Raw genomic sequence first — 27,855 nt, forward strand, 5'->3', positions numbered from 1 at the left:
CTACATCTCCACATGGCTTCATCTGAGGTGCAGTCACCCTCCCTGGGATGAAAAATAGATAGAAAGGGATGGAGGGAAGATTTATTGAGCGCCTACTGAGTGCCAAGAGTGCTGACAAGCCTGTGGGGCAGGTACGGTGCTTCCCGTCTGGAGAGCTGAAGCCGAAGCCGGTGGTCAGGAAAGGTGCCGGCACGGTGGAGACAGGACCGGATTCATCCGGCAGCAATGAATCCACCAAAGAGGCTCTTTCCGAAAACCAGTGACTTTTGCCAAAAAGCCATAATGAAAAGGCCCCACGTGTGTTCACACAGTAATACTAAACAGCAAAGAGAAAGAATGATAAACTATACACCACCATGTGAATGACTCCTATAACATGGTGGGTTTGACTTGCACCAGCTCGTAAGAGCTGACTGTGGAATATTCTGGAATCTTGCAAACTGATTGTTAAATCATTGGTGGCTTGAAATCCACCAAGGTGGGAGCATTCACAGCACTGAAATAGGCAAACACTACAAACAGGAACTTTTTCTTTCTTTCTTTCTTTTTATTGCATTGCTTTTTAAAAAAATTTTTTATTCTTTTTTCTTTTATTCCTTTCCTTCTTTTTTCTTTTCTTTATTTATAATAATAAATAAATTAGTTTTTGAAAGCCAATTTACCAGCACACCACTGGGTTTTACAGATTCTGAGCAGAAGTAACCAGACAAAAAGAGGGCACACTGATTCCATTTATAAGGAGTTCTACAACAGGCAAAGTTAATCTATGTTGACGGCAGTCAGAGCAGTGGTCACCCTGCATCGGGAGAGCTGGTCACGTTCCGTGTCTTGATCTTGGTGGTGGTCACATGGGCGTATTCAGTGTGTGAAAATTCATCGACTCTAACACTTATGATGGAGCATTTTTCACAGACGTGGTCCCATAACAGTCCCATATATCTGGGTGGGGAGGAAGAAGAGGGAGACCCTCCACTCCATTTTGCAAAAGCAAATGATCTTTGAACCTTTAAGGCTTCACAAGAGAGACGCTCCATAATTCAGGCTCAGGAGTCAGAGGCTCCCGCGCTGCAAGCTTGGGCAAGTTCCCTAGGCACTTTGGGCCTCAGTTTCCCCATCTGTTAAATGAAAAGACTAAAACCTACTTCTAGAGTTGTTGAGAATATTAAATATGCATTACATTGCTTCAAACACTGTAAATATCCAATACACTGGTTATTGTTTATTTTCGTTTTTATTATTAATCAGTCCCAGGGATGGATAGGAGATAAGGGAAAAAGAAGAGGGAGAATTAATATTTGAGAAAATAGTCAGTGGAGGAAAGCCCGTCACTCCCTGCAAAGGGTGTGTTTTGCCTCTGTCTTCTCCCCATGGCTGGCTAAGCTCCCTCCTAACCCTGAAAATACTGAATCTGAAATGGGTTAGAAGGGCCCTGGGTCAAAATAACCCCAACTTGGGACAAGTTTGATTCTGGGGCTGGCATGCCTGGGGACATGGTCTAACCTAGATTCACGTGGAGGAGTTCACCTAGCTAAACACATAGTAAGTTCCCAACGTATAGCTAAAGGAGTCAGACCAATCGTGCAAGGGCGGAAAATTCCAGTGAAGGTTTTAAAAAGGAAGAGATGTGGAGGAAACATAAATACTGAAAACTATGAAGTGTCCATTTCCCTCCGAATGGACAGTGATAGAGTGTTTCATGCTTTGATCCCAACGTGATCTTTACCTGGCTTATCAGTAAACATTTACCCATAATCCACTTTGTTCTACATGAAACTCTACTTGGAGTTCAGAGAGAATCATAGATCCTCAAAAAAAAGGTACAAATGAACTTATTTACAAAACAGAAATAGAGTCACAGATGTATAAAATAAACTTATGGTTACCGGGGGGGAAGGGGAGGGGATAAATTGGGAGGTTGGGATTAACATATACACACTACTATATATAAAATAGATAACTAATAAGGAACTACTGTATAGCACAAAGAACTCTACTCAATACTCTATAATGACCTATGTAGGAAAAGAATCTAAAAAAGAGTGGATATATGTATACGTATAACTGATTCACCTTGCTGTACGGCAGAAACTAAGACAACATTGTAAATCAACTATACTCCAATAAAAATTTTTTTTAAAAAGGGCCCAGGAGCTCATCTTATCCAATTACCCAACTGGATACTGGTATTTTCAAATAACTAACCCAATGGGTGGCTGGTCAACCTTTCCAACATTTGCATGCTTCCAGTCACAGGGAACCCACCCCATGATGAGGCAGCCCGTGGCATCTGTGCATCACCCTGTGAAAACATTACTGCACCAAAGAGAAAGCAGCCTGACTGTGGCTCCCCACTGAGCCCGGCTCTATGCCTTAGGGCCACCCACCATTAGAAAGATGCCTCTTCCACTGAACGTTTCCCGTCATGTGTGCAGACGCGTTCCACCCTGCCCTACTCTTCTATTCTCTTGACTCAACAATGCCTTTGGAGGGTCTCACCTCCATTTCTTCCACATCTAACAGGGTTTCCCATTTTCTGCATCTTCCTAGTCTTGCTTCCATATTCTTAACTATTACAAATCTACAAATCAAAACTTAAAGAGCATTAGCTCCTCAAAACCATTTGTTCTTTAAAGAAACTACTTAAAAAGAATTTTCACTAATCCAGGGCATCCAGATTGTTTGTAATCTGTCCCTGTCTGTATTTCCAGTCATGTCTTCTGACATGGCCCCACATCCACTTTGTCCTTCAGCAGTAATGGGTTCTCCCCCACGACTGTTCCCTACACACCATCATTGTCCCCAGAATCTCAGCCCACATGTTGCTTCTTGCCTCTCCGTTATACCTTCCAGCATCTGTACCAATCATCCTCCCTGACAGTTAGCTTCTCTGTCATGGTACCTCTAGGACTTTTCTTCCCTCTATTTTAGCACCTATCCCACTGCACTGAAATCATCTCTTTGCACTATCTCTCTCCCACTAGACAGTGAACTGCTGGATCAGGAACCACTTCTCCTTTTCCATCTCCCAGGACCTACCATCCTTCTCACAGATGGCAGATCTACTGTTTTTAATGAATGACTTCCTTTCCCCCTGCTAATCCAGCTCTGCTAAGTATGTGCTTGTTATGAATTACTTGGATGTGTTCCTTTAAGAGATGTCAAGGACTTCCCTGGTGGTGCAGTGGTTAAGAATCCGCCTGCCAATGCAGGGGACATGGGTTCAATCCCTGGTCCAGGAAGATTCTGCATGCTGTGGAGCAACTAAGCCCGTGCACCACAACTTCTGAGCCTGCACTGTAAAGCCCATGAGCCACAACTGCTGAGCCCACACGTCACAACTACTGAAGCCCACGTGCCTAGAGCCTGTGCTCCGCAACAAGAGAAGTCGCTGCGATGAGAAGCCCACGCACTGCAACGAAGAGTAGCCCCCACTCACGGCAACTAGAGAAAGCCCACGCGCAGCAATAAAAACCCAACACAGCCAAAAATTAATTAATTAAAAATGTTTAAAAAGAGATGTCAAAAGTAGATTTCCCCATTATAAATCAGTTTGCATAGAAAGTGTAACTTTGTTAAGCAACATGTTTAGATGCTAATCCTACTTAAGCCCAGTGGAGTAGAGCATTTCTCAACACAGATTTCTGAGAAGAAAGCTACAGTGAGGGTTCCAATTACAAGATTTGCTCACAGAAGCTAGTCACTGTTCAAAAAATCAGTATAATTAATAGGTGGTATATTCAATACAGCCCCTTTAGTGATGCTTTTATTTTATTTGGATTTTGATCACATTTAAAAATTAATAATCCACCAGGCTGACACCGATCACAAGTTAGTTAAAATGAGAACATTTCTTATAGTTAAAAATGTAATGCCAGAATTTCAGCTTACAGGAAGGTGAAGTCCATGTACTTCTTCCTGTTCCTTCTGCTAAGTCCAACTAAAAACCCTGGACATTTAGTATAATATATATAGAGAGAAAGAGAGACTCTGAAAGGTGGGGGGAAGGCAAACAAACTAGGGAACTCAGAACCCAAGTAACAAAACAGTAATGCATTCTCTGAATCAACTTTTTGCCTCATATATCCCAGACTTGGAGCTGAAGAAGCCAAGCAAACTGAAAACACCAACGACTACAGACAAAAATAGCCCCAGCAAAAGCCTGCTCTCTCTAACCAAAGGACAGGGGAAGGAAGGGACATTCTAGCAAGACAGAAAACGTTTAGATGGTAAACATCCTACTCCAATCAAACACCATAGAAAAAACTACGGCTGCACTCCTACCAAGCAGAAGCCAAATGGAGAGCCTAGACTTCCATCTTCAGCAAGTTTAAGGTGCCCCAACTCCCTGTCAGTGTGGTGTCAGATAAGGTTGAGTATAGAGCTGAGGCATTCACCCACACCAAGCAATAAGGAGCACCCTCCACCACCACATGGTGTTGATGGAAACCACCTGGGAAGTTTCTATTTCTTCCCTGCTGGAGCAGTCTCAATGGAGAGTGGAAGGTCACGATTTTCACCAGAGCCCAGCAGTAACAAAGCCAATGCCTCCCCTCCCCCACTGATGATGTCCTTTGAGGCCACATGACGAGTAGTAATGAGCCACTCCTACCCCTCTCTGCCAGGGAGGTATCTGTAGATACCAACATCGAAGTAACAGAGATGTTAGAATTATCAGACAAAGATTTTACAGTAGCCATCATAAAAAAATGCTTCAGCAAGCCATTATAAACACACTTTAAACTAATGAAAAAATAAAAACACTCAGCAAATAAGTTGAAAGTGTCAGCAAAGAAAGAGAAGATATAAAAAAAATCAAATAGAAATTTTAGAACTGAAAAATACAGTAACTGAAATTAAAAGCTCAGTGGATGAGCTCAACAGCAGAATGAAGGAGACAGAAGAAAACAATCAGTGAGCTGTAAAGTAGAACAATAGAAATTACTCAGTCTGACTAATGGAGAAAAGTTAGAATAAAAATAAAAAGATAAGCAGAGCCATGGGGATCTGTGGGACTGTAACAAAAGGTATGTCTTTCGTGTCATCAGAGTTCTGGAAAGAGAGAAGAAAAGGGACAGGGATCACAAGCTGTTCAAAGAAATAATAACTGAAAACTTCCTAAATTTGGCAAAACTCATAAACTACAGATTCAGGAAACTGAGCAAACCCAAAACAGAATAAAACCAAAGAAACCATGCAAATAGTTATCAAACTTCTGAATATATTCAAACTTCTGAAAATTAAAACAAAATTTTAAAAACCTTGATGCAGTAAGGGAAAAGTGACACCTTACCTATAGATGAAAATCAATTCAGATGACAGCAGATTTCTCATCAGAATCCATGGAGGCCAGGAGGAAGAGGAATATTCTTCAAGTGCTGAAAGAAAAGAACTGTCAACTTAGAATCCAGAAAAAATATCAGAAAAATCCTGTATGTAGCAAAAATATCAGAAATGAAGGGGAAATCAAGACATTCTCAAATGAAAGAAAACTACGAATTTGTAGCCAGAAGACCTGCCACAAAAGAAAGGCTAAAGGAAGTTCTATAAATAAAAAAAGAAATGATAAAAGGAATCTTAGAAAATCAGGAAGAAAGTTTGCAAACAAAAATATGGGTAAATATAATAGCTTTTCCTTCTCTTCATGAGTTTTCTAAATTATGTTTGACATATGAAGCAAAAAATATGGCACTGTTTAATGTGGTTCTAAATATTTAGCAGAAATATTAAGACAAATATTTAATACAAGTGGGGAGAGTGAATAGACATAAAGGCAGATAAGATTTCTACACTTCACTTGAACTGGTAAAATGATGACTGTAATAAGTTATGTACATATAATGTATTATTAGAGCAATCATTAAAATGTCACACAGATACGCTCAAAAACTCTAAAGTTAAAACTCTATAGTTATAAAATTCTAAAAACTGTTCAAATAACCCACAGAAAAGCAGGGGAAAAGAGAGAAATGCAGAAAGAACAAACAGAAAACCAAAAAAGAAAGCCAGATTTAAGCCATAACAAATCAATAATTACATTAAATATACAGTTGACCCTTGAACAATGCAGGAGCTAGGGCCACTGACCCTTGTGCAGTCAAAAATCAGTGTATAACTCTACAGTCAGTCCTCCATATCTATTGTTCCACATCTGTGGATTCAACCAACCTTGGATCATTTAGCATTATAGTATTTATTTATTGGGGAAAAAAATCCATATATAAGTGGACCCACACAGTTCAAACCCAATTTGTTCAAGGATCAACTGTAAATGGTTATACCAATTAAAATGCAAAGACTGACAGAGTGGATCAGAAAACATGACCTAATTATATGATGTCCATAAGAAACTCATTTAAAATATAATGATATAGTCAGGGTTGAAAAAAAAGCAGTGGAGATATATGTATATATTACAAACTTCAATTGAAGTTTGTATATATGTACCTATTCAAACTTCAATTGAAAGAGAGAAGGAATAGCTATATTAATATCAGAATATAGAATTCAAAGCAAAGAAAATTACCAGAAGCAGAGAGATACATTGTATAATAACAAAAGGATCAATCTACCAAGAAGATTTAGCAATCATAAATGTGTATACAACAACAGAGCTACAAAATATGTGAAACAAAAATTGATAGAAATGAAAGGAGAAATAGACCAATCTACAATTATTTTTGGAGACTTCCACATCCTCCTCTTAACAGTTGATAGAACAACTCTTCAGAAAATCAGCAAAGATAACAGGAAAACGCTATCAACAAATAAGATATAATTGACATTTATAGAACACTCCACCCAACAAAAACAGAATACGCATTCTTTACCATTGCCCACATATGCCAAGGCAAATCATATTCTGAGCCATAAAACAAATTCACTTCAATAAATGAGCCACTTCAACAAATTTGAAAGAATGGTAATCATACAATGTGTTCTCCAGCCACAATGGGATGAAACTATAAATCAATAAAGAAAATCTCAAAACACTTGGAAATTAAACAACACACTTCTAAATAATCTACAGATCAAAGAGGAAGTCCCAAAGGACTTTTTAAAAACTCATTCAACTGAATGAAAATGAAAATACAATGTATGAAAATTTGTGAGCCACAGGTAAAGCAGTGCAAAGAGGGAAATTTATAATACTAAATATATATATTAGGAAGAAAAATGTCTCAAATCAATCCAAGCTTTCACCTCAAGAACCTAAGAAATAAAAGAACAAAATACATTCAAAGCAAGCAGAAAGAAATAGTAAATATAAGAGCAGAAATCAATGAAATTAAAAGAGAAAAACAACTGAGAAAATCAGTGAAACTGAGCTGATTGTTTAAAAGATCAATAAAATTGGCAACCTTTAGCAATTCTAGCAAAGAAAAAAGAGAATAAATACAAATTACCAATTTTACAAATGAAAGAAGAGTCATCACTAGATATGCTAACTTCAAAAGTCTATGAGGTTAAAACTACAAACAACTCTGCATGCATAAATTTGGCAACAAAATGGACCAATTCATTGAAAAGCACAAACCACCACAATCTACCCTAAATGAAACAGACAATTTGAATAGTCCTACAACTATTAAGAAGATTGAAGTCAAATTTAGGAGCTCCCCCAAAAGATATTTCCAAGCCTACATGGTTTTATATAAATGGAGAAAAGCTTCTTTAAAGAAGTTTTAATAGCAATTTCATATATTCTCTTCCAGAACATTTCTCAATTTATTTTATAAAGCAAGTATTGCCCTGATACCAAAACAAGGAGAGTATTTTTAAAAAAGAAAAGTACAAGCTCACATCACTCATGAAAATAGATGTAAAAATCCTTTATAAATATTTGCAATCAGAATATACAATGGAGAAAAGACAGCCTCTTCAGTAAGTGGTGCTGGGAAAACTGGACAGCTACATGGAAAAGAATGAAATTAGAACACTCCCTAACACCATACACAAAAATAAACTCAAAATGGATTAAAGACCTAAATGTAACGCCAGACACTATCAAACTCTTAGAAGAAAACATAGGCAGAACACTCTATGACATAAATCACAGCAAGATCCTTTTTGACCCACATCCTAGAAAAATGGAAATAAAAACAAAAATTAAAAAATGGGATCTAATGAAACTTAAAAGCTTTTGCCCAGCAAAGGAAAACATAAACAAGACGAAAAGACAGCCCTCAGAATGGAAGAAAATATTTGCAAATGAAGCAACTGACAAAGGATTACTCTCCAAAATTTATAAGTAGCTCATGCAGCTCAATATCAAAAAAACAAACAACCCAATCCAAAAATGGGCAGAAGGCCTAAATAGACATTTCTCCAAAGAAGATATATAGATTGCCAACAAACAGGTGAAAGGATGCTCAACATCACTAATCACTAGATAAATGCAAATCAAAAGTACAATGAGGTATCACCTCACACCAGTCAGAATGGGCATCATCAAAAAATCTACAAACAATAAATGCTGAAGAGGGTATGGAGAAAAGGGAACCCCCTTGCACTGTTGGTGGGAATGTAAATTGATACAGCCACTATGTAGAACAGTATGGACATTCCTGAAAAAACTAAAAATAGAACTACTATACGACCCAGCAATCCCACTACTGGGCATATACCCTGAGAAAACCATAATTCAAAAAGAGTCCTGTACCACAATGTTCACTGCAGCTCTATTTACAATAGCCAGGACATGGAAGCAACCTAAGTGTCCATCAACAGATGAATGGATAAAGAAGATGTAGCACATATATACAATGGAATATTACTCAGCCATAAAAAGAAACGAAATTGAGCTATTTGTAGTGAGGTGGATGGACCTAGAGTCTGTCATACAGAGTGAAGTAAGTCAGAAAGAGAAAAACAAACCATATGCTAACACACATATATGGAGTCTAAAAAAGAAAAAAGAAAAAAATGGTTCTGAAGAACCTAGGGGCAGGACAGGAATAAAGATGCAGACGTAGAGAATGGACTTGAGGACACGGGGAGGGGGAAGGGTTAGCTGGGACGAAGTGAGAGAGTGGCATGGACATATATACACTACCAAATGTAAAATAGATAGCTAGTTGGAAGCAGCTGCATGGCACAGGGAGATCAGCTCGGTGCTTTGTGACCACCTAGAGGGGTGGGATAGGGAGGGTGGGAGGGAGACACAAGAGGGAGGAGATATGGGGATTTATGTATATGTATAGCTGATTCACTTTGTTATAAAGCAGAAACTAACATACCATTGTAAAGCAATTATACTCCAATAAAGATTTCAAAAAAATATAAAATAAATATTTGCAATCATAATGCAGAATATGTAAAAAGAGTTATACACCATAACCAAGTGGGGTTATTCCAGGAATTTGAGGCTTTTTAATATTTGAAGATCAATCAGTGTAATCCATCATGTCAACATATCAAGTGAAAAATCATATGATTATATCAATACATGAATAAAAAGCATTTGACAAAATTGAGCACCATTCGTGATGAAAACTGAGAAAACTAGAAATAGAGAAGTACTTCCTCAATTTAATAAAAAGCATCTACAAAAAACTTACAGCTAATGTTTAACAGCAACAACAAAACAAGCTACATTTAACACTATACTTAAAGATGAAAGACTGCTTTCAGATGTTAAGACCAGGAACAAGACAAGGATATCTGCTCTCATCACTCTTACTCAACATGGTACTGAAGTTTCAGCCAGTGCAATAATGCAAGAAAAGGAAGTAAAAGTCATACAGATCAGAAAGTAAGAAATAAAACCGTCCCTATTTGAGATGACATGATAGTCTATGTAGAAAATCCAAGAAATCTGTTATTTGTTTTCTGTTTTGTTCCCTCTATTTCTTGTTCCTGTTTGTTTTTCTTTCTTTCTTTTTTTTTTTTTTTTTTTTGCGGTACGCGGGCCTCTCACTGTTGGGGCCTCTCCCGCTGCAGAGCACAGGCTCCGCACGCGCAGGCTCAGCGGCCATGGCTCACGGGCCCAGCCGCTCCGCAGCATGTGGGATCTTCCCGGACCGGGGCACGAACCCGCGTCCCCTGAATCGGCAGGCGGACTCTCAACCACTGCGCCACCAGGGAAGCCCCCTGTTTGTTTTTTCTTGGCTTCTTCTGCATTACTTGAACATTTTTGATGCTTCATTTTTATTAAATTATAACGTTTTTGAGAGTATTTCTTTATATAGATTCCTTAGTGGTTGCTCTGGGTATTATTATACATGCATATAATTTATCACTGCCTATTGATGTTGATTCTTTACCATTTCAAGAGAAGTATAGAAATCTCACTTTCATTTAGGTCCCTTTATTACCTCAATTTAATAAATATAATCACCTTTAAAGTATTCCCTCTACAAATATTGAACACATCAAACAGTGTGATAACTTTTTCTTCGACTATGAAACCATAAAATGTGATTAAAGAAACTCATGAGATGAAGGATGAAGGATAGCCTATTATGTTTATTTCTTTTTTATCCATTCCATTGCTCTTTCCTTTCTGATGGTTCTAGCCTTTTTTCTATTATTTTCCTTCTGTCTGGAAAGCTTTCTTAGGCATTCTTTTTCTGTTGTTGGTTTTTTTTATTATATAGACACTGGAATTTATTGTTGTGGTTTTTAAAAAATAGTTAGCTTAAATTTTCATTTTGAAAAAATACTGATGCCTGGGTTCTACCCACAGAGGTCATGATTTAACTGATCTGGGATATATCCTGGATACGATGACTTTTTTTTTTTTAAACATCTTTATTGGAGTATAATTGCTTTACAATGGTGTGTTAGTTTCTGCTTTATAACAAAGTGAATCAGCTATACGTATAGCCCCATATCTCCTCCCTCTTGCATCTCCCTCCCACCCTCCCTATCCCACCCCTCTAGGTGGTCACAAAGCACGGAGCTGATCTCCCTGTGCTATGTGGCTGATTCCCACTAGCTATCTATTTTACATTTGGCAGTGTATATATATCCATGTCTTAGGCACTCTAAGGATAAGTGTGCTAGCAACAAATTATCTTCATCTGAGAATGTTTTTCTCCTTCAACCCTGAAGGATAGCTTCACTGACTATGTGATTTGGGGCTAATGGTTCTTTCCTTGCAGCACTTGAAAAATACTGTGCTACTTCCTTCTGACCTCCATGGTTTCAGAAGAGAAATCCACCATCATTCAAGTCAGTGTTCCTTTATAGGTAATGTGTCATTTTTCTCTGGCTATTTTTAAGAATATTTCTCTGTCTTTAGTTTTTACAAGTTTGACTATGATGTGTCTTGGTGTGGATTTCTTTGAGCTTTTCCTATTTGGGATTTGCTCCTCTTCATGAATCTGTAGATTTATACCTTTTGCAATTTGGGGAGTTTTCGGCTATTATCTCTTCTGATACATTTTCAGGCTTTACTCTCTAGAACTTTAATGTCAGCACTGTTCAATCTTTTTTATTATTGTCCCAAAGATCCCTGAGGCTCTCCAATGTTTTCTCAGCCTATTATCTCTCTGTTGTTCAGACTAAGTAAATTCTATTGATCTCTCTTCAAGTTCACTGCTTCTATCCTCTGTCATCTCCACTCTACTGTTAAGTCCACCCAGTAAGTTTTTTATTTTGGTTGTTGTATTTTTCAATTCTATCATTTTCATTTACTTCTTTTTTATAATTTATTTCTTTGCTGAAATTTTCTGTTCTTTCTTTTGTTTCAGGAGAATTTGATTTGTCGTTGATTGTCGAAGCATTTCTATGATGGCTGCTTTAAAATCCTTGTCCAATAATTCCAACATTTGAGTCATCTTGGAACTGCACCAGTTAAAATTATCTTTTTTCATTCAAATTGTGGTTTTCCTGGTATGATGAAGGTTTTTTTTCCCCCTGTATCCTGGAAATTTTAATCATTTGATATTGACCTATTTAAGTCTTCTATTTTAGTAGGCAGTTGCTCTGTTTAGTTTTAGAGTACAGGTTTGGTGCTACCTTTTTTGGGCTTTCGTTCCAATGACAATTTAGTTTTTTGAGCACTTACAGTGCTATCTGGTCAATTTTGTTCTTCTGGTGCTGCTAATTCTCCTGCTCAACCTATGGTGATGTTTTCTGCAGGGGCAGAAGTGCCTCTCTGGGTTGTTTACTGTCTGTGGGTGACCATCTAGGGAGGAAGGGGCAGAAGCCATCGGGCTAGGTCTCCTTACATTTCTGGGTAGAGCACAGGCAGACACAGGGCTTCATTGTTGCAGCTGTGAGTGTATGAGATCACCCACTTGGTCAGCTTGTGATCAGGGGTTGGAATGGCCAAGGCTTTGCTGCTTCTGCTGTAAACAGATCAGACCTCCTGCAGGGGCTGTGGTTGTAGAGTTGAGGCTGGGGGTCCCCACTAGATCTCTGTTGGACTTCCTTCCTTAGACCTTTGGCCAGAGACAGCAGGTTTTTCTTGTTTGTCTGTTTGTTGCCTATTTGTGTTGGCAGTTCCAGGTTGCAGACCTCTCCTGCACACAGTCTAAGAGATAAAATGAAAACCCAAGGAACTCACCGCATAGTTGGTTCTCAAGTCCTGAGGTCCCTATCCCATCCTCCTCCTCCTTTGCAGCTCTGAGTCCTTTTATAATTGTCTTTTCAATAATTTCCAGGGTATTTGGTTATACTTTGGGGAAGAGGGGAACAGAGGAGAGTGAATATACTCCATCTTGTTTTGGAACCAGAAGAGCTAACAGGTATGTTTGCCGCCCACTCTGTGCAGGGCTCTGCACTCAGCTTCCACAGCTACCCAGACAGAAGCAAACCCTCAGGGATTTGCCAACTGCCTGGACCATGGTGATGGGGTACCTCTGCTACAAGGCTACAGGTTTCTCAGTGGTAGCCTGAGATAAAGTCTCACAAGAGCAAATCTTCCTTTAATCCAAAGTTTCAAAGTTGCTTTTATTTTATTTCTATTATTTATTTATTTATTTAGGCCACACCGTGCCGCAGGCAGGATCCTAGTTCCCCCACCAGGGATCGAACCCATGCCCCCTGCTGTGAAAACGTGGAGTCTTAACCACTAGATTACCAGGGAAGTCCCAAAGTTGCCTTTATTTTAATCATATGGGATGAACGGTTTTCTCAATGTGTTGTATAGTCCCGAAATGGATCAAAATCTGAATTCTTCCTGGTGCCCTCCACCCTTTGCTGTACTATGTCTCCTGCCCGTGGTCCAGCTCAGCAAGTGGACCTACCTGCCATCTGCTTCTACCTGCTTTTGTAGCTCCCCTCTCTCCTGCCTTACTGTCAGCCTGTCAGTTGTCACTCTGACTTCCGGGTACCTACTTTTGGAAGGCTCCTCATTTCAATCCTTAGTTCTAATTTGCTGAAGGTCAAGGAAGTCATCTAGCCAAGACTGTTTCTATTGTTTCTAAATGAAGAATAAAACTGACTGGGCAGGGGCAACTAACATACGTGTGTGTTATGAGCCAGAGCTTGGGTACTTGGTGTTTTGATAATATTTTGGCAGTTTGGTGGCTGTTTTTACTACATTCTTGTTATTGGCTGTGTTCCAGATAATCAAGGCTGCTAGAAAAGTGGCCTCTAGAAAAACGAAGCATTTGGGCATGTATTTTGTAAACAGACCCCATCCCACACGACACCTAACAGTTTTAAGCTCTGTGACATGGACTCAATAAGTCCTTGTTGGGTAAAATAGACAAAAGTGAAGATACTATTTTTCTACTTTTCTATTACAAGAGAAGAGCTGAAAGGATATTTTATGACCCTCTCCAAAAGAAATTGTTTCTGTGCCAAAGTCAAACATGAGACATTTCAACCCAAAATAAAATCTGACAATGCTGTGGGTAACTTAATTGTAACTCTTCTGCAAGAAACTAGTATGAAAGTGAAAGGGGGTTTCAGTTGAGTTTTGTTGGAAATTAAATCCAATTATAGTTAGCATTAACTAGATACTGGATAAAACCATTTCCAAAATGTAGAACACTCCTATCCTGGACCCAGATTTTAACGAGGAGGCCCCATGCCAGGGACCTCCAGTCACTGAGAAGGAAACCTGGACGCCCAAAACCAGGCCCTGGAATCAGGTCTCACTGGTAAATGGACATGTGTGACTTCACTGAACAAAAATAACAGACTGCCAAATACTTCTAAACTCACTTATTTGGATTCAAATGGGTCCCTGAAATAATCATATGCCCTGATTTCCTAGTAAACTTTTGCCAAGACTATAAAAACTTTACTAATAGCACACATGTTAGGAATAGACAAAACACACTCCTTCTCTTTCTCGCCTCCTCTGATGCACAATAGAAAGTGTTATTTGGATGTATATTTCCCCCCACCCTCCCCCAAACACACTGATCACTTCATCTTGAACTGTCAGATGATTATTTAACTGTGCTGAAGCCTACTTTGCCCACTTTGCAGCCGAATGACATAGGCAATTATATTCCCTTGAGGGTCTACTCCCCCTCTCAGGCTCAGCCCTGTTCCTGTCCCCAAGGGCTCCGAGAAGGGATGGTTTTTTAAGGAAACTGGCTCTCAGGAGCTGTTGTTTCCGTGGACTCTCCTTCCATGGTAACTGCGACCTGGCACCAGCTTGAGCAGTGACTTTGGTCCAGCAGCTTCTGCATCTGGCAGTGTGTGAGTGTACGTGAGTGTGCGCAAGTGTCTGTGTGTATGCATGTACATGAGTGCGTACAGAGGTTCCAACTCAGAAAGACCCTCATGGGCACTAGTTTCTTGACCAACTTCCAGGACTCCAAACAGCCTCTTGACACTGCTCTTCATCTGACCTGCCCCATCCAATCCCTCCTCCTCACAGCTACCAGATGGGTCTTTCTGAAACCCCAAACCACATGCAGCTGCATATCTCCCCTGTTCAGCACTTTCTGGAGACTCACTGCCTCACTGCCTGGAATGGGGTCTAGAGCCACCATCTCCTTCACAGCCTCCCTTTCCACTGCTCAGAAAAAGCCTGCTCACTTTTCAAGATTCAGTTAAGACTCATAGCCACTATAAACTCTCTCCCAACCAGTCCATCCATCTCCCCACTTCAGTAAGCAGAAATGACATCATATTGTATATTTTGTAAGTACCATAACCCTACACAAAGGTCTCACTCTACTGGATGAAAAGTTCCTGCCAGGCAGGACCTCTACAAATGATCTTCAGATGCCCAGCTTCTCACCTGAGCACCTGGCATATAGCACTCAACCAATGTTTAACAAGTACACGAATGCATCTTTCAGCTGACAAAGAATTCCAGGCCCTTCCTGGGATAAAGTATACATCAAAAAGAAAAGTGAGCCCGAGGGGACTTTCCACATCAGGAAAGTGTGCAGTGCAAGAGCCTGCTGTGCACTTACAAGTAAAATCTTCTAGGTATAAGAGAGGATATGTTTTATGAAGAAGAAAAAGAGGACAGAGGGAGGAAAAGGGGGAAAATGAGGAGAAGAAGAAGGAGGAGGAATGGGAAGAGGAGAGGGGAACAGAAAATTCTATACCCAACCAAACTATCATTCAAGTATCAGGGGGAAAAATTCCAGTTATGTCATGGTAAGTTGGATTGTTGTTCTCAGTTCTTTACTCCCTCCCTTTGCTATGGTACCTTGAAGTGCATCTCAGCAGAGAAGGTGAGGTTTATACCCCCACTCTATTGGCTTTGGATTTGACCATATGACTTGCGTTGGCCAATCATATGTGAGCAAAACCTTGGAATGTGGTTTGGCTTAGCCTCTCGGACTCCTTTCACTTGCCATGAGAAGAGTATGCCTCCAGGAGCTGCTCTCCCATAATGAGATACATGGAGCAGATCCAAATCTGACTTTCAGTTGGAACCAAGCCCAGCCAAGCCTATCCAGAAGCAGCCAAACTCCAGCTGACCCACAAGTAAGCAAAATACATGTTTGTCATTATAAGTCTCAGAACCATGGGCTAATTGCTGTATAGCATTAATGCAGCAACACCTGATTAATAGACAGACACAGAAAGCTTACTATTCAGGTCCCTTCTGTGAAAGAATTACTGGAAAATATCCTTCAGCAACATGCAGTATAATCTAAGAGATGGTCAGGGAACAAAAAAAAGTGATAGGAAAAGCATAAAATGTAGAGTTATATCTAAATAGGTATTGACTGTAGGAAAAAATTAACAATAATCTTGAAGTTTATCTCAGATGGTCTCAAAATGAGAAGTGGTGATAGCAGGGAAAGTAAAAAGGTTCATGTCTTGTTCAGATGGGACAGGAGGGAATGAGGAATATAGATGTAATTAAGTCAACATCAATAGGGGAAAATAACTGTCAACGTGTAAATCAAAGTTTTTTATTACTTATTTATTTACTTGGTTGCGTCGGGTCTTAGTTGTGGAAGGTGGGCTCCTTAGTTGTGGTTTGCCAGCTTCTTAGTTGTGGCAGGCAGGCTCCTTATAGTTGCGGTATGCATGTGGGATCTAGTTTCTGGACCAGGGATCGAACCTGGGCCCCCTGCACTGGGAGCGTGGAGTCTCAACCACTGTATCACCAGGGAAGTCCCTAAATCAAAGTTTTAATGGTAATCACCAGAAAAATATAGAATTGAGAGGTATTACTTTCAATCTATTAGAGTAAAACAGAACAGATTAAAATGAAGAAAACAATCAATCCATAGAAGGCAAGAAAGTTTTTTTTAATTAAAAAAGAGACGAACAGGCAGCTTTTTAGAGACAAAACATAGACCAACATTGCAGGAATGAATTCAAACACATCAGTAAAAAGTCAAGGTTAAATTCTTCTATAAAGGCAGAAATTCTGGGATTAGGGACACTCCTGAAACAAAATGATGCAAAAAGGATACAAAGAAAAGATTAAAAAGAGAACAACATAGCAGGAAAATACTAACAAATAGACACTGGAACAATATTACTTCCAGACAATAGAATTCAAATACAGAGCATCAAAAAGGACAAAGGAAAACATATCTAATACAAAAGTAACTTTTATATAACAGTCAGCAACCTTGATGCTCCTGACAACTAATTTTGAAATATTTCATTTAAAAACTGATAGAAAGGCAAGAAGTGGTCAACCTACCTCACAACAGATGCTTTAATGCACCTCTTCTGAAACTCAACAATAGACCCCCAAAAAGTGAGGATCTAGAAGATTTCAATAATATAACTAACAGGAATAACTGAATAGAGAAATGCATACCCAACAAGCAGAAAATACACATTAATTTCAAACACAAAAAACCCTCACAAAAATTGGCCACTATCAGACTTCAAAGAAAACTTCAACAGGTTTCTCAAAGCAGAAATCTCACGGGGCGCCTTCACTGAACTCAATTCCATAAATTATAAATTAATAGCAAAAAAAGAACCAAAAACCCAATTCATCTGAGAACTTTAAAATAACCTTCTAAGAAAACAGACATAGTCAAGTCATTTACTCATGCCTCCCAGATTGTTGCTCTTGAAATTTTCCACTGCTGTATGTTGTTTTTTTCGGCGTATCTTTTTCCCTCCTAGAACACCCACCTCTTAATCAAGAACTGTAGTTAGAGGGTATTTAGATGTAAATACCCTTTGCTTTTCTTCTTTATATCGCTGAAAATTTGTGGAAGTCACTGGCTGTACAGAACATAATAAAAGATTTTCATAGTCTTTTATTCTTAAAATAAGTATCTTTTACATTATTCTTTCCACATGATCCTTTTTTGTACCTTTAAGAATATTTTGATTACATCAAATTAATGCTACTTTTATAAAGGGGTCTTCAAACGAGTAAAAGATGTACATTTTAGGTAGACAAAAAAATGTACCTTGAATTTGCATCTCCTCTCTCACACCCAATCTGTAAACAATTGACATATTTTGTCCTAAAACACTTGGTTCAAGTTAAGCTTATTTGTTTTAAAGCCTGTACCATCAAACTCTCTTTAGATTTAAAATGCTACTGAATATAATACTTTTGAGGAGAGAGTGTGCACAGAACTTAGGATACAATAGGCCAAGTAAGTTACGTGTACAATAAATTTTCTAATTTTACACCTAAAACAAGGAGACGTGGTCACTGAAATATAAAATATATATATGTATATATGTAAGACTTAATTTAGTCTTGCTTTGTCAAGCTGTTTGCTAGAGCGGTCAAGATCACAATATTACTCTAACTCTTAAAAGTGATGTAATCTGGTAGCAAAGTGTTAGTTCAAACACATGCACTTACATGATAAAAATTAATAAATTAACATCAAAAGCAAAAACAGACAGAATTGTGATCTATTTTAAAACAAATACAGAGCATTGCATATCAAAACCTGTAAATTGGGCTTCCCTGGTGGTGCAGTGGTTGAGAGTCCACCTGCCGATGCAGGGGACACGGGTTCGTGCCACGGTCCGGGAAGATCCCACGTGCCACAAAGCGGCTGGGCCCGTGAGCCATGGCCGCTGGGCCTGCACATCTGGAGCCTGTGCTCCACAACGGGAGAGGCCACAGCAGTGGGAGGCCCGCGAATCACCAAAAAAAGCAAAACCTGTAAATTGCAGCCAGAGAGATATTCTGAAAAAGATTTACAGCCTTTAATGCAAATATTAGAAAAAATGTAATGAAAATGAATGCACTAAGCATTCAACTCAAGAAGCAAAACCCACAAAATATCAAAAAAGTGCAGAACTAATAAATATAAAAGCATAAATAAATGAGTTGCTAAATGAAACCAAAGATTCGTTTCTTGAAAGCTAGATCAATAGCTAAATAACTGACTCCTTTAAAATGAGTCAAGAATTTAGAATTTAGTTGTGTGTGTGTGTGTGTGTGTGTGTGTGTGTAAGCAAGTGAATACAAAAGTAATAGGATCTCAAGTTAGTGGAGATTAAATAAATTCAATTGGAACAATCAATAAAGTTTACTGCAACAGAATTAAGGTAGATCCCTACCTCACACCATACACACAAAGTTGACCTCCAAATGAATCAAAGAACAAACATAAAACACTATAAAAGCATTATGAAAAATATAAGATAAACGTTTTTGTAAATTTAGGGTAGAGTAGAAATAAATTGCAAAGACTATAAAGAAAAGGACTACATATATTTTTCTATTGTGTACAGCAAGAACAAAAATAAAGTTTAAAAGCACAGAATGGATGAAAATATTTGCAACATACATTACAGATAAAGAATTAGCATCCAGAATTATAAATAATTTAATCAGAAAAAAGTAAGAACCCCTCCCGTTTTCTTTCTACCCTAAGAAAGTCAATAAAGAGGTCCGTGATTTCAGCACTCATTCTCCTTAGTTTTCTGCCCAGACTTGGTATACACCAGTGAAATACAACCTTCCAAAACCCACAGCATAAGTAACCTGACTGTATTATGTTGATAGAAAGCCACATGAGTAGCTGTCTAGATAGAGATGTAGAACTCACCATGCATAACCTCTTCTAAAATGATGTTGTCATGGTGTTCCAGGTGCCGACTGCCTGATCAGAGCACAGCTTCTGCAGACTGTTTTTACTCTGCAGCTACATGAAATTAACATCCCATATAAGAAACCATACTGGATGCTCAACATCACTAATTATTAGAGAAATGAAAATCAAAACTACAATGAGGTACCACCTCACACGGGTCAGAATGGCTACCATCAAAAAGTCTACAAATAATAAATGCTGGAGAGGGTATGGAGAAAAGGGAACCCTCCTGCACTGTTGGTGGGAATGTAAATTGGTGCAGCCACTATGGAGAACAGTATGGAGGTTCCTTAAAAAACTAAACATAAAGTTACCATAGGAACATGCAATCCCACTCCTGGGCATATATCTGGAGAAAACCATAATTTGAAAAGATACATGCACCTCTGTGTTCATAGCAACATTATTTACAATGGCCAAGACATGGAAGCAACCTAAATGTCCATTGACAGAGGAATGGATAAAGAAGATGTGGTACATATATTCAACAGAATACTACTCAGCCATCCAAAAGAATGAAATAAAGACATTTGCAGGAACACGGATGGACCTAGAGATTATCATAGTAAGTTAAATAAGCCAGACAAAGACAAATATCAAATATCGCTTATAGGTGGAATTTAAAAAAAATTGATACAAGGGACTTCCCTAGTGTCACAGTGGTTAAGAATCCACCTGCCAATGTAGGGGACACAGGTTCGAGCCCTGGTCCGGGAAGATCCCACATGCCGCAGAGCAACGAAGCCTGTGCACCACAACTACTGAGCCTGCGCTCTAGAGCCTGCGAACCACAACTACTGAACCTGTGTGCCACAACCGCTGAAGCCCGAGCACCTAGAGCCAGTGCTCCACAACAAGAGAAGCCACTGCAATGAGAAGCCTGCGCACCGCAATGATAATTAGCCCCCGCTCGCCGCAACTAGAGAAAGTCCGCGCGAAGCAACGAAGACCCAATACAGCCAAAAATAAATAAAAATAAAATAAATAAATTATTTTAAAATTGATACAAATGAACTTATTACAAAACAGAAACGGATCCACAGACATAGAAAACAAATTTACGATCACCAAAGGGGAAAGTGGGGAAGAGGGATAAATTAGGAGTTTGGGATTAACAGATAACACACTATTGTATATAAAATAGATAATCAACAAGGACCTACAGTATAGCACAGGGAACTAGACTCAATATTTTGTAATAATCTATAAGGGAAAAGAATCCGATAAAGAATATATATGTGTGTGTGTGTGTATATATATATATATATTAACACAGCCTCCTGTCCATATGACATAGATCCAGAAATGTTATAGTGCTCTGTTTTTACTTATAGAAACAGTTTCTACGTAAAATTGATCATCCACGTTCAAGCAGAGCAGGTAAAGTTTAGCTAGAACATCTTATTGCTGTTTTGCTATTACTATTGTAAAAAGAAAATCTGTCCTAAATTGCTTTCTATCACTCTTAGTAAAGCATAATAATCATTCTATTTTAACAAACTCTTTAAAATTTTTTTCTCTTTTCTTTTTTTCCCAGTTTTATTGAGATATAATTGACAGATAGCACTGTATAAGTTTAAGATGTACAGCATAGTGGTTTGACCTACACATACTGTGAAATGATTACCACAGTGAGTTTAATTAACATCTAGCTTCTCATATAGATACAAAAAGAACAAAAGAACCTGTAATGGAAAAGAATCTGAAAAAGAATACACACACACACACATATCCATAACTGAATCACTTTATTGTACACCTAAAACTAACACAGCATTGTAAATCAACTATAAAAACAAATATCGTATATTAACGCATATGTGTGGAATCTAGAAAAATGGTACAGATGGACATATCTGTAGGGCAGGAATAGAGATGTAGACATAGAGAACAGACATGTGGACACAGGGGCGAAGGGGAGGGTGGGACGAATTGGGAGATTAGGTTTGACATAAATACATTACCATAAGTAAAATAGATAGAAGTGGGAACTTGCTATATAGCGCAGGGAGCTCAGCTCACAGGGAGCTCAGCTCACAGGGAGCTCAGCTCGGTGCTCTGTGGTGACCTAGATGGGTGGGATGGGGGGTGGGAGGGAGGTCCAAGAGGGAGGGGATATATGTATACACATAGCTGATTCACTTCATTGTACAGCAGAAACTAACACAACATTGTAAAGCAATTATACTCCAATAAAAAAATTTTTTTAATTAAAAAAAATTTTAAAAGAAAGAAGAATGTGATGAGAATGCTCTGGATCTATACTCTCTTAACAACTCTATATTACAGCAGATATATATTACAAACCTTTTTTTTTAACAGGACAGTGTGGATAGGCAATTTACACAAAGAGAAAGACAAACAGGCACTACGTATATAAAAAGACACCAGCCTCACTAGTGTCTGCACTAAGGGCCGTGCAGAAGAGGGAAGGCAGAGAAAAGCACAAACCCTTGCACTTGAACCCTTGCAGATTTGCAAAGTAGCAATGGAGGAAAAGTTCAGTGTGCCAGCAGGAGGCATTCACCGAGGATGTCTCCCACTAAAACTTGAATCCTGACCTAAGGGGTCTCTTTGATTCATCACAAGTTGTGCCTCAGAATTTCTGGAACTTTGACAGAAGTACAAGCTCTTTGATGTTTCCATCTGCCTCATAACTACCATCACACTTTGTTTTCCTTTTTGGAGCACACATTCCGCAGTGAGTCTAGTGTGTAATTATTCTTGAAAACTTACCCACATGTAAATCAGGCCACAACGTTTTTTTCATGCAAAAAGCACCTAATCCTTCTTCCCAGGGTTGCAACACGAAACCTAGTCAACGTCTTAGAAACCACAGAGCCAGGCTTGCCCACAAAAACACCACTCCCAGGGGCACAGGCGTGATGAGCCCTGGTGGAGGAGGCTTAGCCATGTGAGACATTAAGAGCAAAGCATATGAGGCAGAATTAATAGTTAACAATTAAGAGAACATCGGGGGACATGGGCCAGGCCCAGGGAAGACAGGACAGTTATATCAGTTCTCCCGGCACATGTGACACGGCATCTGAGGGCACGACAACCTGTCCTAGAGACCAGCCCTCACCCTCAGGAAGTACTGCGTTTAGCCAACCTATTTGGGTTTTTTTGGTTTTTTTTTTTTTTGCAGTACGCTGGCCTCTCACTGTTGTGGCCTCTCCCACTGCGGAACACAGGCTCCAGACGCGCAGGCTCAGCGGCCATGGCTCACGGGCCCAGCCGCTCCGCGGCATGTGGGATCCTCCCGGACTGGGGCACGAACCCGTGTCCCCTGCGTCGGCAGGCGGACTCTCAATCACTGCGCCAGCAGGGAAGCCCAGCCATCCTATTTGTTTTTAATTGTGGTCAACACATAACGTAAAATTTACCATCTTAACCATTTCACGTGTATTGTTCAGTAGCATTAAGTACATTCACCATGTTGTGCGAACGTCTCACTAACCCTCCACGGAACTCTTGTCATCATCCCAACTGAAACTCCATACCCATTAAGCAACAAACCCCATATCCCCTCTTCCCAGCCCCCGTCAGCCACCATTCTACTTTCTGTCTCTATGAAATTGACTGCTCTAAGCATCTCTTATATAAGCAGAATCATACAGCGTTTGTCCTTTCATGATTGGCTCGTTTCACTTAGCATAATGTCCTCAAGGCTCATCCATGTTACAGCGTGTGTCAGAATTTCCTTGCTTTTCAAGACTGAATACTATTCCATTCTATGTACAGACCACATTTTGTTTATCCATTCATCCGTCCATGGGCCCTTGGGTTGCTTCCATCTTTTGGCTTTTGCAAAAATCATCCTATGCCTTTTTTAAAGGCATCCAGAAGATGGCACAGTAACTCACTGCAAAGCCTTGCAGTGAGCTTTATTTTCCCCAAATGAGTCTCGTGTCTAACCTAAATCCTTTGTGCTACATCTTAAGGTCATCTCTCCCTCGTGCTCACTGAAGACTCCGCCTCTGCTCCACCACTTACAAGTTTTAGGACTTTTAGCAATGCCCTTCACCCTTCACCTTTCTACACCTCATTTTCTCATTGGTAAAGGGGGGAATCTCTGCAGGGCTTTGGGGAAAACTAAAGGAGCTAATGCACAGAGAGCAGTGGGCCCTGAGCCTGACACATGGTAAGAGTGCAATGCTGGTATCACTCTGAAATAAGCATGCTTTGTAGATTTAGGAATTGTCAATTTTCTCAGCTTTTTTTTAACTCCTTGAGATGACGCATGTTTCCTAATCAAGTCCCCTTGTGTCCACTCAGTCAGCTCACACGTACAGAGATGCCCACTGAGCTATCCACACGTCCTTCTGCAGAACGGCTCAAGGCTGAGAATCAGGGCCGTGCTACGAGACCCAGTCTGGGGAAGGATCACTTAAGCCCCCTGGGAGTTAGGTTCTAGACTCCCATTCCTGGGAAAAAAGGGTCTCCAAATTCAGCAGCTGCTCCTCCAATAGGAAAAGGTTGCCACTTAAGAAAGGGTTAGAACCAAAGTCCACACTCCCAGGCACTCCCTGCCATGGGAGATCAAACCCATTGGCTTCAACAAAACTAATCATCTTAAGAAGACGTTTTTTTAAAAGAAAGTCAGGCATACCATATATAAAACTACAATAAAAAGTCTTTGGTTAACAGAGGGGCTAAAAAAGAATCCCTAATGAGTGGTGTGGTTTCTTTTACTATCTGAGGAAGATTAAGATGACAAACATCACAAATTGACACGAAACAGTCACAGTCTCTGACTTTCCTGTCACTAATTCTCAGAATTCTAAAATGAAATAACAATCATCGTAATACACCATGGTTTTGCAGACTGCGATCTACCGAATTGCAAAAGGGGTTTCACCCAACGTTAATCCCTCAATGACTTTTCGTTTTTCATAATTGATGGTATTTCCTCCTTTTGCAAAGAGCGGCCATGACACAGCAACTGTGACCCATGGAGGAACCTTGATTTTCTATGAAGACGGAGTGTTAGCCCCACCAGATCGCTGTCTTCCCACAGGACTTTGCTAAAGTCTCCAAACAAAATTCCTCATTTTATTTTAAAGAAGGAAATCTGCAATTTCGTGAAATGTAGGCTGTCCTTGGAATGAAGAACTTTCAGTTCAGCAAATAACAGATAAGGAAAGAGTTCCTAAAAGGGTACTTCCCCTCCCAAACTGCCCCCCTCCCCGCTATCCAAAAGCGGAGCATCCCTAGGAAGTCTTTCTTAAGCAGAAGTAGCATAAAGCAAATAATCAATTACCTTAGGACCCATCTTGCTAACAGACGCTTAAAATAAATCGAGATCAAGCACAGAGGCTGGCAGACACAGTTCAGAGCTATGGCGGCTTGATGCTGAGATGCTGAGTGTAGTTCCAGGCGAAGGCACTTGGTGGTGCTACTTTAGCTGCTGGGGTGCGCGCTGCCTCTTAATGGCTCAAAGCAAAACACAGGCTGATCACTACTTCAACTTTCTGCCTTTTTCCAAAAAAGTAAAAACCCTCTTGGGATTTCTTTCGATGAGCAAAAACAGGTACTAATGTAGGTCTTTTGTAAAAGTGGAATGGCATAAGTGGAACTTTTGAAAAGTAGGGGATGCTTGTAATGGTTTTTCCATGAGGCCCATGCTGGCAACTTCTGCTGGGAACCACGGGGGCGTCAGAAGAGATGACTTTTGGGCTTAGATTCTTCCTGTGATTGCTGAAGTAAAGAGCGAAATCACAATCTGACTTGTTATCCAAACTCCTCTAGGCCAAGAAGAGAGGAAGAAATGGGTATTAAATATTTACCAAGTCTCAGTGGCTGCAGCAATGCCAACCATTAACATGTATCGAGTTGGGTACTCTGCTGTGCCTGTTACGTGTACCGTCTCATTTATTATTCGCAGCATTAAGTCCCCAATATGTAGATGGAGAAACAGAGCCTGAGACAAGATTCTGTCCCAAGATGCCTCAGTTAGTGGACCATGAGGTCCAGATTTGGAGCCAGGGGCCAGAGCTTTCATTCATGTCCACTGCTGTCATTGGTACAGGTGAGGAATCTTTGTCATTGACTTTCTGAGGAGTCCATCAGAGGTCGCCCATCCGGAGCAGATGGAGACGAGGTTGAAAACCACAACATCTTTTCCTCAAATAAAACAGGTTTAAGGAAGGTTAAGTTCCCACAGTGTAGGTAAAGGCTGCCACAGAAAGGACTTTGTACTTGAAAAGTAAGTAAATGAAGATCTAAATAGACATTTCTCCAAAGAAGACATACAGATGTCCCAAAAGCACATGAAAAGATGCTCACCATCGCTAATTAGAGAAATGCAAATCAAAACTACAATGAGGTATCACCTCACTTTGGTCAGAATGGCCATCATTAAAATGTCTACAAATAATAAATGCTGGAAAGGGTGTAGAGAAAAGGGAACCATCCCACACTGCTGGTGGGAATGTAAGTTGGTGCAGCCACTATGGAGAACAGTATGGGGGTTCTTTAAAAAACTAAAAATAGAGCTACCATAGGATCCAGCAATCCCACTCCTGGGCATATATCTGTAGAAAATCATACTTTGAAAAGATACATGCACCCCATTTTTCATTGCAGCACTATTTATGATACCCAAGACATGGAATCAACCTAAGTGTCCATCAACAGATGAATGGATAAAGAAGATGTGGTATATATATATATATATATATATACACAATGGAATATTACTCAGCCATAGAAAGGATGAAATAATGCCGTTTGCAGCAACATGGATGGACCTAGAAAGTATCATACTAAGTTAAGTAAGCCAGACAGAGAAAGACAAATATCGTATGATATCATTTATACATGGAATCTTAAAAAAAGGGATACAAATGAACTTATTTACAAAACAGAAAGAGACCCACAGACTTAGAAAACAAATTTATGGTTACCAAAGGGGAAAGGTGGGGGGAGGGATAAATTGGGAGGTTGGGATTAATACAGACACACTACTATATATCAAATAAACAACAAGGACCTACTATACAACATAGGGAACTCTACTCAATATTCTGTAATAACCTATACAGGAAAAGTAAGCAATGGACAGTGATGGGTTCCCCTTGCGGTAGGCTGAACATATGAGGCACTCAGGATCTCACAGGCTTTCAGTGGACTGGAACAAAAAAAATACAAGAAGCCAAAAGTAGAACTGCTGCTGCTGAGAGCTATGGATAAGGGGCTGAGTGAGCTCTGCTGGGCGAGATTTCAAGAACTCAAGCAAGCACCAAATCACACCTGCACACAACACTCTCCCGAACAAAGAGATCTTCCTCTTGCATGGGAACTTATTTGCCTTCTGAGTCTGAGAGATGTGGCATCCAGACCAGGAATGCAGAGCACAGGGACATGGGGAGGGGTGTAATTGAAGGAGGAAGCTGAGCCAATGTCCTTCCTCCCTTTCCCCATAAGTTAGTAGCTAACATGCAAGGAAGAGCTTTGAAGGAGTCTGGTTCCCTTCTTTCTAAAAAACAATCTCTTGGGATTCCCTGGCGGTGCAGTGGTTAAGAATCTGCCTGCCAATGCAGGGGACACAAGTTTCAGCCCTGGTCCAGGAAGATCCCACATGCCATGGAGCAACTAAGCCTGTGCGCCACAGCTGCTGAGCTTGTGCTCTAGAGCCTGCGAACCACAACTACTGAGCCCATGTGCCACAACTACTGAAGCCCGCACGCCTAGAGCCCACGCAGTGCAACAAAGAGCAGCCCCCACTCACCACAACTAGAGAAATCCCATGCACAGCAACGAAGACCCAATGCAGCCAAAAATTAATTAATTAATTAATTTTTAAAAAAGATCTCTTTCCCACCACTACATATAAACCACATCTTGAGGAGAGAAAGAAGTTTCCACCTAATAAGAAGATTATGCCATGGAGCTCCTTCTGTCCCAGGAAAAAAATATAGGAACATAATTCTTTTATTCATGACTCGCTGAGTTCCCACCATGTGTCAGATGTTATACCAGGCACTTGGAGTTGAGCACAGGTGAAGAAGGCAGCACACAGGGAGCTGCATGACTGGACAGCTGGGCAGGAAGGCAAAGACGTTGACCCGGAGCTGTGGGAGCACAGGAAACGTCTGATCTGGGGTGGAGCAGGGCAACCAGTGTCAATGCCTTACGCCCAGATGTGAGGAAATAGGGCAGAAAAACTTACAAATTATTCAAGTCTGTTCTGTCTGGAATCCTTGAGGTGAGATGAGAAGCCACCAAGGCAGTTGACTTCAGAGCTCTGTGCACAGAGATACTTTGTTGCCAGGCATTTCATAGACCAGTAGAGTTAGAAGAGGACCCTAAGATGTTCCACGCCAATGCCCTTCTGTTACAAGTGAAGAAAGTGACCTAAAGAAAGTGGCCCCAAGAGAGTTTCAGGGACCTGTTCAAGAAAACTAGATAACTGTCTGATCAAAAGCTGAAGCCCACT

At 40.0% G+C, this 27,855-nt stretch overlaps 1 long non-coding RNA gene across 1 annotated transcript; it reads right to left on the bottom strand.

Moving 5' to 3' along the window:
• Nucleotides 1–131: 131 nt before the first annotated feature.
• LOC117195839 (uncharacterized) lies at nucleotides 132–25,943 on the bottom strand. The gene is made up of 3 exons (XR_004475708.2): nucleotides 24,679–25,943; nucleotides 5,291–5,375; nucleotides 132–5,049 (listed from the first exon to the last, which is right to left on the bottom strand). It is a non-coding gene; the product is annotated as an uncharacterized LOC117195839 (long non-coding RNA).
• Between the last annotated feature and the right edge of the window lie 1,912 nt (nucleotides 25,944–27,855).

Source organism: Orcinus orca, chromosome 13 (assembly GCF_937001465.1).
Source record: "Orcinus orca chromosome 13, mOrcOrc1.1, whole genome shotgun sequence".
NCBI lineage: Eukaryota > Metazoa > Chordata > Mammalia > Artiodactyla > Delphinidae > Orcinus > Orcinus orca.